We start from the raw sequence: 11,671 nt of genomic DNA on the forward strand, positions 1-11,671 counted from the left end.
CAATAAAATCTGGGAGCTGATCGGTTTCTATGCAGAGCTGCGGAAGATTTTGCACTCTCCTGTTTTAGTAAATTTATTTCTGTTGTTGTGCTTCTTTGTTCCACAGCGTTGCCTCTTTCATATATGATGTAGAAATCTATATTATTTATTATTTACTATTATAAATGTGTTTATAATGTTTCAGATTGTATGTCCATTCTTTCAATTGCTGCATATTTTCAAATGCCAGGGTAAAGGAATATCCAGTCCATTTTCTGTTGCAGCCAGCCATGGTCCTCCAACATCCAAACTCTACAATGGAATTTTTCATTGTTGGCTTTTCAGATTTTCCAGAGATATGGCTTCCCCTTTTCTTATTCTTTCTCCTTGTCTACATGCTGACACTAATCGGGAACCTTGCTCTTATCCTCCTGATATCTGTAAGTCCATCACTGAAAACACCAATGTATTTCTTCTTGTGCAACCTCTCCTCTCTTGACATTATCTATACATCTGTGTCTTCTCCAAAGCTGATCCACATCTTTGCCACCAATAATGGAAGAATTTCCTTCACAGAATGTATTTTACAGCTTTTCTTTTTTGTTTCTTTTTGGAACACTGAATATTTTCTGCTAACAGTGATGTCTTATGACCGTTATGTGGCCATTTGCAAGCCGTTGCATTATAAAATGATTATGAACTGGACTCTGTGCACCATAGCAGCTATAGGAACCTGGATTTGTGGATTTCTAGGATCCATTTCTCCAACAACTGTTACCGCTGTGGCATCCTATCAGACAACAAATAGGGTTAATCATTTCTTTTGTGACATTAAAGCGCTGGAAGAAATTGCCATCAGTGATACGGCAAATATACGTACTGTAATATTAGTCCAAGGCAACCTACTTGTAATGACCTGTTTCCTTCTCACTCTGATTTCATATATCTACATAATATCTACCATTCTAAGAATACGCTCCAATAAGGGAAAATACAGGGCCTTCTCAACTTGTGCCTCTCATTTGACTGTTGTCAGTTGTTTTTATATTCTAATATTTGGACTGTACTTTAGCCCCAAGTCACCTGAGTCCTCAAACCATGGTAAAGCATTAACCATCCTTTATACATATATGATCCCTCTGTTAAATCCGGTTGTGTACAGTTTCAGAAATAAAGATGTTAAAGAAGCCTTTGTGAAAACATTTAAAAATGTTATTCCTTATTAAAAGATACAGGTTTATTAAAAATATGGAATTGTGGCAATCATCTCCATCATAGTACTGGTGGCAAACACTAAAAGCATCATTAAAAATTACCTGTAATGCTAACAGGGTCAAAAGGCAATTACACAGTATATAGGGTATATAGAGAATATTCTGCTTTGTGTTCTGGAGTGAATGGCCTTTAACAAAAAACTTAGAAGATACAAACACACGTGTCTATAAAAAATTCAGTCTAGACTGTTACCAGACTTAGCCAATTCACACATTTCAGATGTGATGCAAAATAATATTTATTTATGTTTTATTATATTTTTATTCTTGTTAATTACATCATACAAAAAAACTACAATACTAACGCAAATCATCTAAAATTCATAACAAATTTAAATTTATTTACCCCTCCCATCTCTCCGCCCCCTCTGCCCATTTTCCCCTAATCCATTCTCTTCCTATTTCACTAATGCGCCTTCTTCACTCATAAAAAACAACCTCTATTCGATCCAGTCCTCCCTCTCCGCATTCCTTTTTTCCACCAGTTCAGCAAATCTCCGTCCTAAATTCAGACCACTTTTCCCATGTTTTCAATAACTTCTCCATTTTTATCTTCTGCACTATGGTATAGCTCTTCTTTCCTATAAATATATTCTACCCTCTTTATATGGTCTTTGACTTTTGGTGAATCCTGGGCCTTCCAGAATTTAGGAATCAATCCTTTTGCTGTATTAATTAGATAAAATAGGGCAGCACAGTGGCTAAATGGTTAGCACTTCAACCTGGCAGTACTAGGGTCTTTGGTTCAAATCCCAACCACAGCACCACCTATCTGGAGTTTGCATGTTCTCCCTGTGCCTACATGGGTATCCTCTGGGTACTCAGGTTTCCTTCCACACTCCAAAGACATGCTGGTAGGTTAATTGGCTCCTGTCTAAATTGGCCCTAGTATATGTATGTATGAACGTAAGTTAGGGACCTTAGATTGTACGCCCCTTGAGGGTTAGGGACTGATGTGAATGTACAATATATATGTAAAGCACTGCATAAATTGACAGCACTATATAAGTACCTGAAATAAATAAATAAAGTACAATACTGTTCTTAAAATGCTTTACTGTGAGATCAGTACCATAAAATAGACACACCCATGGGTCCATTATTACACTTTCTCCCACTATTTCTTGTACCATCATCTGCCAAAATTCTTGTATTTTGGGACATTCCCACCAAATATGTACCAGTGTACCCTCTCTCCCACAACCTCTCCAACAAAGTGGGGGGTTCTCTGGGTGATACTTATGAACTCTACTGGCCATAGCATTCCTTCTTGACAGAAATTTATAATTCATCTCAACTGTGTTCATATCCATAGTTCCCTGTGCAATCCTAAATATTTTATTTTTGTGTTGCTCATTCAATTGTGTTCTCAATTCATTTTCCCATTTCTCCATATACCCTAATGAGGTTGGTTCAAATAATATGGTAAGTGTCTTATACATACAGGAAGTACAGTGCTTTTGTATTCCTTCTAAACTCATCAAGTGCTCTAATGGGTGCATTTCCCAACCTCTTATAGGCTGTTATAGTGATTCAACAAAATGTTTTAATTGATAGTATCACCATTCATCCATCAAGAAAAACATTTCCTTTTTGTATTTCAGCTCCTGTAAAGAGCATATTTCTCCCATTTTCATAATATCTTTTAAATGTGCATTCTTATTCTTTATCTATGCCCCTGAAATATTACTCTTCCCCGGTGTAAAAAAAATTGTTCCTACTAATGGTATCAATGGTATCAATGGTGATTTATATTCCCACCTCATTTGTTTATAAATTAAATCCCAAATCCTCAAAAGATTCCGTATCAAATTGCTAGTGTTTTCTGCCAACATACGGTATTGTTGTGGAATCCAAATAATTTTATCTATTTGTACTTCACTTAAGACCCCCTTTTTCTTTATCCTTACTTAGGGTCTCCTGATTTCCCCTTAGTTTTTTATTTACCCATGTATATCTCATTACTATTTTTTTCAATACTCCTAAATATCCCATTGGCAGATATATCGGCAACATATGAAATTTATATATGATTTTAGGCAATAACACCATCTTGACCATGTTTATCTGCCCTATCCAAAAAAGTGATCCTATTTAAATTTTCCTCAGTTTCTCTTTTATCTCATTTTTTATTTCTTTGTACCTCCAAGTGAAAGGGAATTTCCCTTGAATCATCTCTTTCTGACTTTGGTAGATTAATATTCAATATCTCTGTCTTTAAAAAATTCATCTTAAAGTTTGACAGTACTCCCATTAAATTTGGTAGTGTTAATCTAGGATTTACAACACAAAATAATATATCATCTGCATATGCTGCAATCTTGTGTTCCACATCTCCGATTTGAATTCCTTTTATATCTACACTATTTCATACTGTAGCCAACAGGGGCTCCAAAAAGAACTCCAAAGCTCCAAAAGTACAAAAAGGAGAGGTGAAAATGGACACCCCTGCCGTGTTCCATTATGCATTATGAAAGATTTCAATAATGTGCCATTGATCTTCACTGCTGCAGATGGATGATTGTATACATTTTTTTCCAAAGCATCAATTTAGGTCCTAATCCTATACTCATCATAAATCTCCAGTCTACCCTGTCAAACACTTTTTCAGCATCTATTGACAAGAAAACCACTGGGGATCTCTCATTCCTACTCTTTTGAAGGAGAAGTAATGATCTCAGACCATTATCCCTTCCTTCTCTGCCCTGTATAAACCCCACCTGGTCTAGGTGTACCCAGTCTGGCATTAGGCCTTTCAATCTGTTAGCAATGACCTTCGCATATAATTTAGTATCTATATTTAATAATTAAATTGGCCTGTAAATGGCACATTGAGATGAATCTTTTCCTTCTTTAGGTATTATCGTAATATGTGGCAGACAAAATATTTATTTAAAGTGTTTCTGTCGTTTCACCAAAAAAATCAAAATAATTGCTTTTTTTAATAGAAGGGTGGAGGGTGGTAAGTTGTAACTCAGCTTTCATCAAGCACTAAAACCTCCAGAAAAGTCTTAAGCATTCAACACTTCTATGAATGTGTAATGCCTGTGACCCCCCCATCTCCCTCTCGTACACTGTGGTATCTCCCACTGGCTTATATATCACTACAGAATACAGTATTGATACAGCTGACTGGCAGGAGAAACCACTGTACAGAGAGGGATGCAAGCTTTTGACACTCCTGTAAGTGTCAGATGCTGAAGAGTTTCTAGAAGCTTTTAGCACTTTAGGACAGTGGAATTTCTGTCCCACAGCTTGCCAGCTGGAGAAGTAAGTGTTCTTGCTCTTTTATTGTAGAGAGCAATTTTTTAGATTTTCTTGGGGAAGCAATAGAATCACCCCCCCCCCCCTCCCCCATTTCTAAGTGCCAACTAGCCTGTGAATGCTCCCTAGGTATCACAAATTGTTGATTTTTAACCACAAATATCTTCAAAATTATATTTCAATAACTAAATCAACGGAGAGGGATCACAAGTAAAAATATTGTCTGAAATATATGATTGTAAAAGATACTCCATAAAAATTCAGTTTAAAAGGTCAACTAGTAGCATACCTACATCCTGTTCAAGTGGACCTTAAGGCAATGAATCAGTTCAGCACTCACGATAAATGTAACATTTCAGTGACGACTGGACAGTAATGTGTATAGTTATAATGTATGTGTTAAGACTACAATACACGAAATGGATGAGGTGCCTGGTGTAAAATATTGTTTCATACCAGCTGTGAATGAATATATATCTGTGAATAACTGGAAAGCATGTAATCCAGTAGATATAAATAAAAACTGCGACTGTTTAGTGGAAAACATAAAGGATAAGTTCACCTTTTAACTAAAAATAATAAATGCTAATTTTTTTGCAGGTGAAAAAAATGTGCATTTACTATTTTTTGTTTTGGAAGCCTGGCGTGTTCAACCCCCTTCCTGTCTAGACCATTTTTCAGTTTTCAGCACTGTCGTAGTTTGACAATTAATCATGCAACGCTGTACCCAAATTAATTTTGTTTCATTTGTTGAGACAAATATAGCTTTCTTTTGGTGGTATTTCTTCACCATTGGGTTCCTTATATTTTACTATATAAAGGAAAAAAAGACTGAAATTTTTTTGAAAAAAAAAAGACTTTTAATTTCTGTTTTAAAACTGTGCAAATAATTAATCTTTATTCATACATGTAGGCCAGAATGTATTCTTATTTGATAAAAAAATGTATCAACCTTGAAGTACTGACTGCCTATCTCATTTCTTGAGGCCTTAAAATGTCAGGACAGTACCAACACCCTTAAATGACACATTATTGGAAAGTAGAAACTCCAAGATAAGAGGCATGTTGAGATTTTTGAAGTTTTAATTTTTGACACAATTTTGTTTGCAAAATGAAAAAAGTAAATAAAATGTGACTTGTTAAGTTGTTTTTCACACCCCAGTATGGGCATACTTACAATTCCACCTCAAAACAAATTCTTTTACTCCTCCCTAGTATAGGGATACCACATGTGCGAGACGTTTTTGAGCCTAGCTGCATAGAAGGTCCCAAAATCCAAGGAGTACCTTCAAGCTTTCAAGGGACATCATATTTAGGCAATTAAAAAGCTTGTATTTAAAAGTATAAGTTTAACGATGATTTAAGTCCCATTCACTCCACAGCGCTTACATTAGCGTGCACATAACATGCAGGCTTTGTGGATTTTTTTTCTATTTAGTGTTCTTTCAATGCATTGCAGTTTGTAGCCAATGTTCTGTATTGTGCAAAAATACAACATGATCCATTTTCAATCAGTGCAGAACAACTCAGTATATGTTGGAGTGAAGTGCAGCTGCTTTGAATAGGCTTCTAATAAGACACAGAGCAGAATTAATTTGTATCTTTATATATGACTGGAGTTCAGCTTCAAGACTTAAGATGCAAAGAAATACATGCAAGGAGTTTGTTTCACCTGCCAAAGGATTTGTATTTCTTTTCATCCACACTCAACATTAGGGCCGGTGCACACTACAGAAACGTGGCTCGCCTGGAAAGGGTTTAGTCTAGGGATGCACAGCTACCTTTTTTTCCTTCTGTTCCAATATCCTCTATTTTCTCCATAATTTCTACTTGGTGTTCTGATTACTTCATTTCTATATGCCCCATTTCTGTTCCTTCTATAAGGTTGGGGCCCTCTTTGGAATGGGGTTCTTGGCAGTTTATATTCATATCCCCTATTTATTCCTTTTCTCTTCTTTTCTTGCTCTATTGGGTTTTCAATTCTCACCTCTTCTTCAGGCGTAGTAACTGTGGATCCAGGGTCCTCCTCCTGTGTTTTCATTTGCCATTTAAAAACATTTTTATTCTTAACCGCCTCCCGCCCGTCATATAGTAATATGATGGACGCAAGATGGTTCTCTCGCTCTGGGAGGACGTCATATGACGTCCTCCCATTCTCACCGCGTATGCGAGGCTCCCGAACTGCACAGCGTGGTGATCAGCTGTGCGCTGTGTCCCTCGGACACAGTGGATCACGAATCCACGGAAAGAGCCGAAGACGTCGGCTCGGTCATGTGATCAGCTGTGTCCAATCACAGCTGATCACATGTAAAAAGGAAATGCCAGTTATCGGCATTTCTCTCCCCACGAGCTGTCACGCTGACAGCTTGTGAGGAGAGGAGAGCCGGTAATCGGCATTCCGCGAAGGGGACTATTATTATTATTATTATACAGTATTTATAAAGCGCCAATAGTTCGCTCAGCGCTATACATTACAAAGGGGGACAGAACATGTGACAGAACAATACCAATACAATGCAAAACATGAGGGGATCGAGGGCCCTGCTCTTTCGAGCTTACAATCTAGAAGGGATGGGATAGTGGTACAGGAGGAGATAGCTGTGGGGGATGGAGTGGTAGGAAGAGTGGAGGAGGTCAGCAAGTTAGCAGGGGGTGAGGTAGGCTTCCCTGAAGAGATGGGTTTTTAGGGTGCGCCTAAAGGAGAGGAGAGTAGGTGATAATCTGATGGGTTGGGGCAGGGAGTTCCAGAGGATGGATGACACCCTGGAGAAGTCCTGGAGGCGGGCATGGGAGGAGGAGACCAGGGAGCTAGAGAGAAGGAGGTCTTGTGAGGAGCGGAGTGTGCGTGCTGGGTGGTACTTGGATATTAGGTCAGTGATGTAGTTCGGGGCAGTATGGTGGACAGCTTTGTACGTCAGTGTTAGGATTTTAAATTTGATCCGTTGCGCAATCGGAAGCCAGTGGAGGGATTGGCAGAGGGGGGTGGCGGAAACGGAGCGTTTGGAAAGGTGAATGAGTCTGGCAGCCGTATTCAGGATCGACTGAAGCGGGGATAGCCAGCGGCGAGGCAGGCCAGTGAGGAGGGAGTTGCAGTAGTCGAGTCGTGATATGATGAGGGAGTGGATGAGCTGTTTAGTGGTTTCTGGGGTTAGGAACGTGCGGATTTTGGCGATGTTGCGGAGGTGGAGTCTGCACGAGTTTGTTAAAGATTGGACTTGGGGCTGGAAGGATAGGTTGGAGTCCAGAATGACACCAAGTACTCTGGCCTGCAGAGCGGGTTTGATATTGGCGTTGTTGGATGTGATGTAGAAGTCAATGGGGGGTGGGGTTCGGGCTGGGGGGAAGACAAGGAGCTCGGTTTTGGAGAGATTCAGTTTAAGGAAGTGGAGCGACATCCAATCTGATATGTCGCTCAGTAGGTGTGTGATTTGGGCAGAGACCGAGGGGGTGAGGTGGGGGGTTGAGAGATAGATTTGTGTGTCGTCGGCATAGAGGTAGTAGTTGAAGCCGTGAGAGTGTATGAGTTGGCCAAGGGAGGAGGTGTAGATGGAGAAGAGAAGGGGCCCAAGGACAGAGCCTTGAGGGACCCCAACAGAGAGGGGGAGTGAGGGGGAGGTGGTAGCATTATAGGTAACGCTGAAAGAGCGTTGTGACAGGTAGGATGAGAGCCAGGAGAGAGCAGAATCTCTGAGGCCGAGGGAGTGTAGTATTTTGAGGAGGAGGGGGTGGTCAACTGTGTCGAAGGCCGCAGAGAGGTCAAGGAGTAGGAGCACTGAATAGTGGCCATTGGCTTTGGCGGTTAGAAGGTCGTTGGAGAGTTTGAGTAAGGCGGTTTCGGTGGAGTGTAGGGGGCGGAAGCCAGACTGTAGGGGATCGAGGAGGTTGTTGTCGTTGAGGTGAGAGCATAGGCGGGTGTAGACGAGGCGCTCGAGGAGTTTAGATGTAAGTGGGAGCAGGGAGATGGGTCTGAGGTTGTTCGGGTCATTGGGGTCCAGGGAGGGCTTTTTAAGTATGGGGGTGATGTGTGCATGCTTCAGTGGGGAGGGGAAAGTGCCGGAGGAGAGGGAGAGATTAAAGATGTGGGTGAGGGAGCGTAGGATGGAGGGGGAGGGAGGTCGTAGGAATTGTGAGGGGATAGGGTCGAGGGGGCAGGTGGTGAGGCGGGCATCAGAGAGGATCTTGGAGACTTCCTCGATGGTAGTAAGGTCAAAGGTGCGGAGTGTTGGGGGAGCTTCAGTATGAGGAATGTAAGGTGGGGTGGGAGAGGAGGTCAGAGCAGTGGTGAGGCCGTGGGAGAGGGGTGAAGAGGGGGTAGCTAAGTGAGGGGGAAGGGGGTTGGAGGGAGTTTGAGCAGCGACGAAGTCCCTGCGGGTAATGTCGAGGGGGAGGGGGGATGATGGGGTAGCTGTGTGAGAGGGGACGGGTTGAGAGGGCGTGTGAGTTGCGGCAATGTCCTTGCGAATTGTGTCAATCTTGTTTTTGAAGTGATTGGCAATCTCAAGGGCGGTGAGTGAGGTGCTGGGTGGAGGTGGGGGTGGAGAGAGTAGAGAGTTGAAGGTGGAGAAGAGTCGGCGAGGATTGGAGGAGAGGGCCTTGATGAGGGTCAGGAAGTAGGCTTGTTTGGCTGCGTGGAGGGAGGAGGTGTAGGTGCGGAAGGCAGATTTGTAGCAGGTGAAAGCTTGTTGGGATTTTGTTTTGCGCCATAGTCGCTCCAGGGCACGACTGCGTCGTTTGAGGGTTTTGGTGTGATCAGTCTGCCAGGGCTGGAGCGGTCGGAGTCTGATGTTGCGTGTGGTTAAAGGCGCTAGTGAGTCAAGGGCTGCTGACAGCGCGTTGTTGTAGGCAATCATAGCCAAGTCGGGGCAGGACAGGGGGAGGATGCGGTCGTGGAGTTGATCAGCTGCAGAGTGGAGGGGGGCAGGGTTAAGGTTGCGGAGGTTACGGCTGGTAGTAGTGTGACATTTGGAGGGGTAGGTGTTGGAGGACGAGGAGATAGAGAAGGTGATCAGGTTGTGGTCAGAGAGAGGGAAGGGGGTGTTAGTGAGGTTGTGGGGAGCGCAGCGGTTGGAGAAGACAAGATCAAGGATATTACCGTCGGAGTGGGTGGTGGATTGTATGCACTGTGCAAGTGCAAAGGAGGAGGTTAAGTGGAGGAGACGAGCTGTGTCCGGGTTGTCAAGGTTGACAGGGATGTTGAAATCCCCAAGAATGATGGTGGGTAGCTCAGAGGAGAGGAAGAAGGGTAGCCAGGAGGAGAAGTCTTCCAGGAAGCGGGGTATGGATCCAGGAGGCCGGTATATCACAGCAATCTTCAGGGGGGTTGGGGAGAATAGTCGGACGCAGTGGGCCTCGAAGGAGGAGAAGGATAGGGAGGGGGGGTTTGGGAGGACTCGGAAGGTGCTCTGCGGTGACAGGAGCAGACCAACCCCACCACCTTTACGACCGTTAGGTCTGGGTGAGTGGGTCCAGGTGAGACCTCCATAGGAGAGTGCAGCAGGGGAGGTAGAGTCAGTGGGCTGGATCCAGGTTTCCGTGATCGCCAGGAGGTTGAGGGAGCGGGAAACAAAGAGGTCGTGGATGGCGGTAAGCTTGTTGCACACCGATCGGGCAATCAGGAGTGCACATGAAAACGGGGGGGAGATTTTAGGGAGCAGGGGGACAGATACTAGGTTGCGGTAGGACATGGAGGCGGGAGGGTGTTGTGCGGGTGAGGGAGGTGGTGGAGGGCCAGGATTTGGGGAGATGTCTCCCGCGGCTAGGAGGAGGAGAAGGGTGAGAAAGGTGGCATGGGAGCGGGATGTGCAGGAGCGTGAGAAACTCCTAGTGGAGGTGTTCGGGTCAGTGGGAGAGTGGAATAATAGGAGGAGGTGGTGGGTGCCATAGAGGGGCGAAGGAAGCAGTGAGGACACAATATACAAATGTTTAGGAGGAGCAGAGGGATATAGTGAATGGATTTTGGGAATGGAGGAGAGGAAAATGAGGAGTAGAAGAGGCATTTTGGGGGTGATGAGGGCAGTAGTAGGGAGATGAAAGCAATGAGGGGGAGATGTGCAAGTTTTGGGGTGGAGCAGAGGGGTAAAGAAGTGAGATCTTGGGAACAGAGGATAGTAGTATGAAGAGGAGTGTATTATATAAAGGTACACAGAGTGGGACTCAGGCATGTAAGAGATGTTTCCCAGGGTGTTTGCTTGCAGTCTGTCCAGCATGCAGTATGGTTTCTTGCTGTTGTTGTGTCTTTCTCCTGCTTTAGTTCAACTGCTGTGTTTAACTGCTTCGCACTCTTTCGAAGCCGCACTCCGTCAGAAGCAGCACCCCCATCAGAGACTGTGCCCCCCATCAGAGATCTCCCCGATGAGCTGATCTGAATTTATAGGGAGATGCTCAAATGAGCATTCAACTCCACCCCAATTAGAAGCTGATAAGGCTCACATGAATGTTGGGGGATGTCTCATAGGAACCAGGCTACAGTCGTAAACTGGGTGCAACTGAAGGTGAGGACTGCTCAACATACACACAAATATAAGTACACCATTTGTTCTGAATATAACAGGAGTGAAAGCGAGTTTGAGTTAGGAGTGGAGGTAGGAGAGGTGCATTTACCCAGGAGAAAAACAGCAGGAGTCAATGCGTTTGAGTTAGGAGTGGAGGTAGGAGAGGTGCATTTACCCAGGAGAAAAACAACAGGAGTCAATGCGTTTGAGTTAGGAGTGGAGGTAGGAGAGGTGCATTTACCCAGGAGAAAAACAGCAGGAGTCAATGCGTTTGAGTTAGGAGTGGAGGTAGGAGAGGTGCATTTACCCAGGAGAAAAACAGCAGGAGTCAATGCGTTTGAGTTAGGAGTGGAGGTAGGAGAGGTGCATTTACCCAGATCTAATACACAGATCATCAGAGCACTGATGATCAGTGTGCCCCAGCAGCGCCACCTGTCAGTGTCCATCAGTGCCAGCTCTCAGTGCTCATCCATGCCACCTGCCAGTGCCCATCAGTGCCACATTTCAGTGCCCATCAGTGCCACATCGATGCCACATATCAGTGCCCATCTGAGCTGCCTTTCAGTGTCACCCATCAATGCCAGTCAGTGCCACCTATCAATGCCAGTCAGTGCCACCTATCAGTGCTGCCGATCAGTGCCACCTATCAGTGCCAGTGAGTGC

The 11,671-nt window shown here is 43.7% G+C and overlaps 1 pseudogene; it reads left to right on the forward strand.

Annotated features, from left to right (window-relative positions):
* The first annotated feature begins 269 nt into the window (after positions 1 to 269).
* On the forward strand, positions 270 to 1,223 carry LOC149440389 (olfactory receptor 9I1-like; annotated as a pseudogene).
* Positions 1,224 to 11,671: the final 10,448 nt, after the last annotated feature.

The sequence above is a fragment of the Staurois parvus genome, unplaced genomic scaffold, assembly GCF_062004578.1.
Source record: "Staurois parvus isolate SC_StPar_1 unplaced genomic scaffold, SC_StPar_1.0 ptg001090l, whole genome shotgun sequence".
NCBI lineage: Eukaryota > Metazoa > Chordata > Amphibia > Anura > Ranidae > Staurois > Staurois parvus.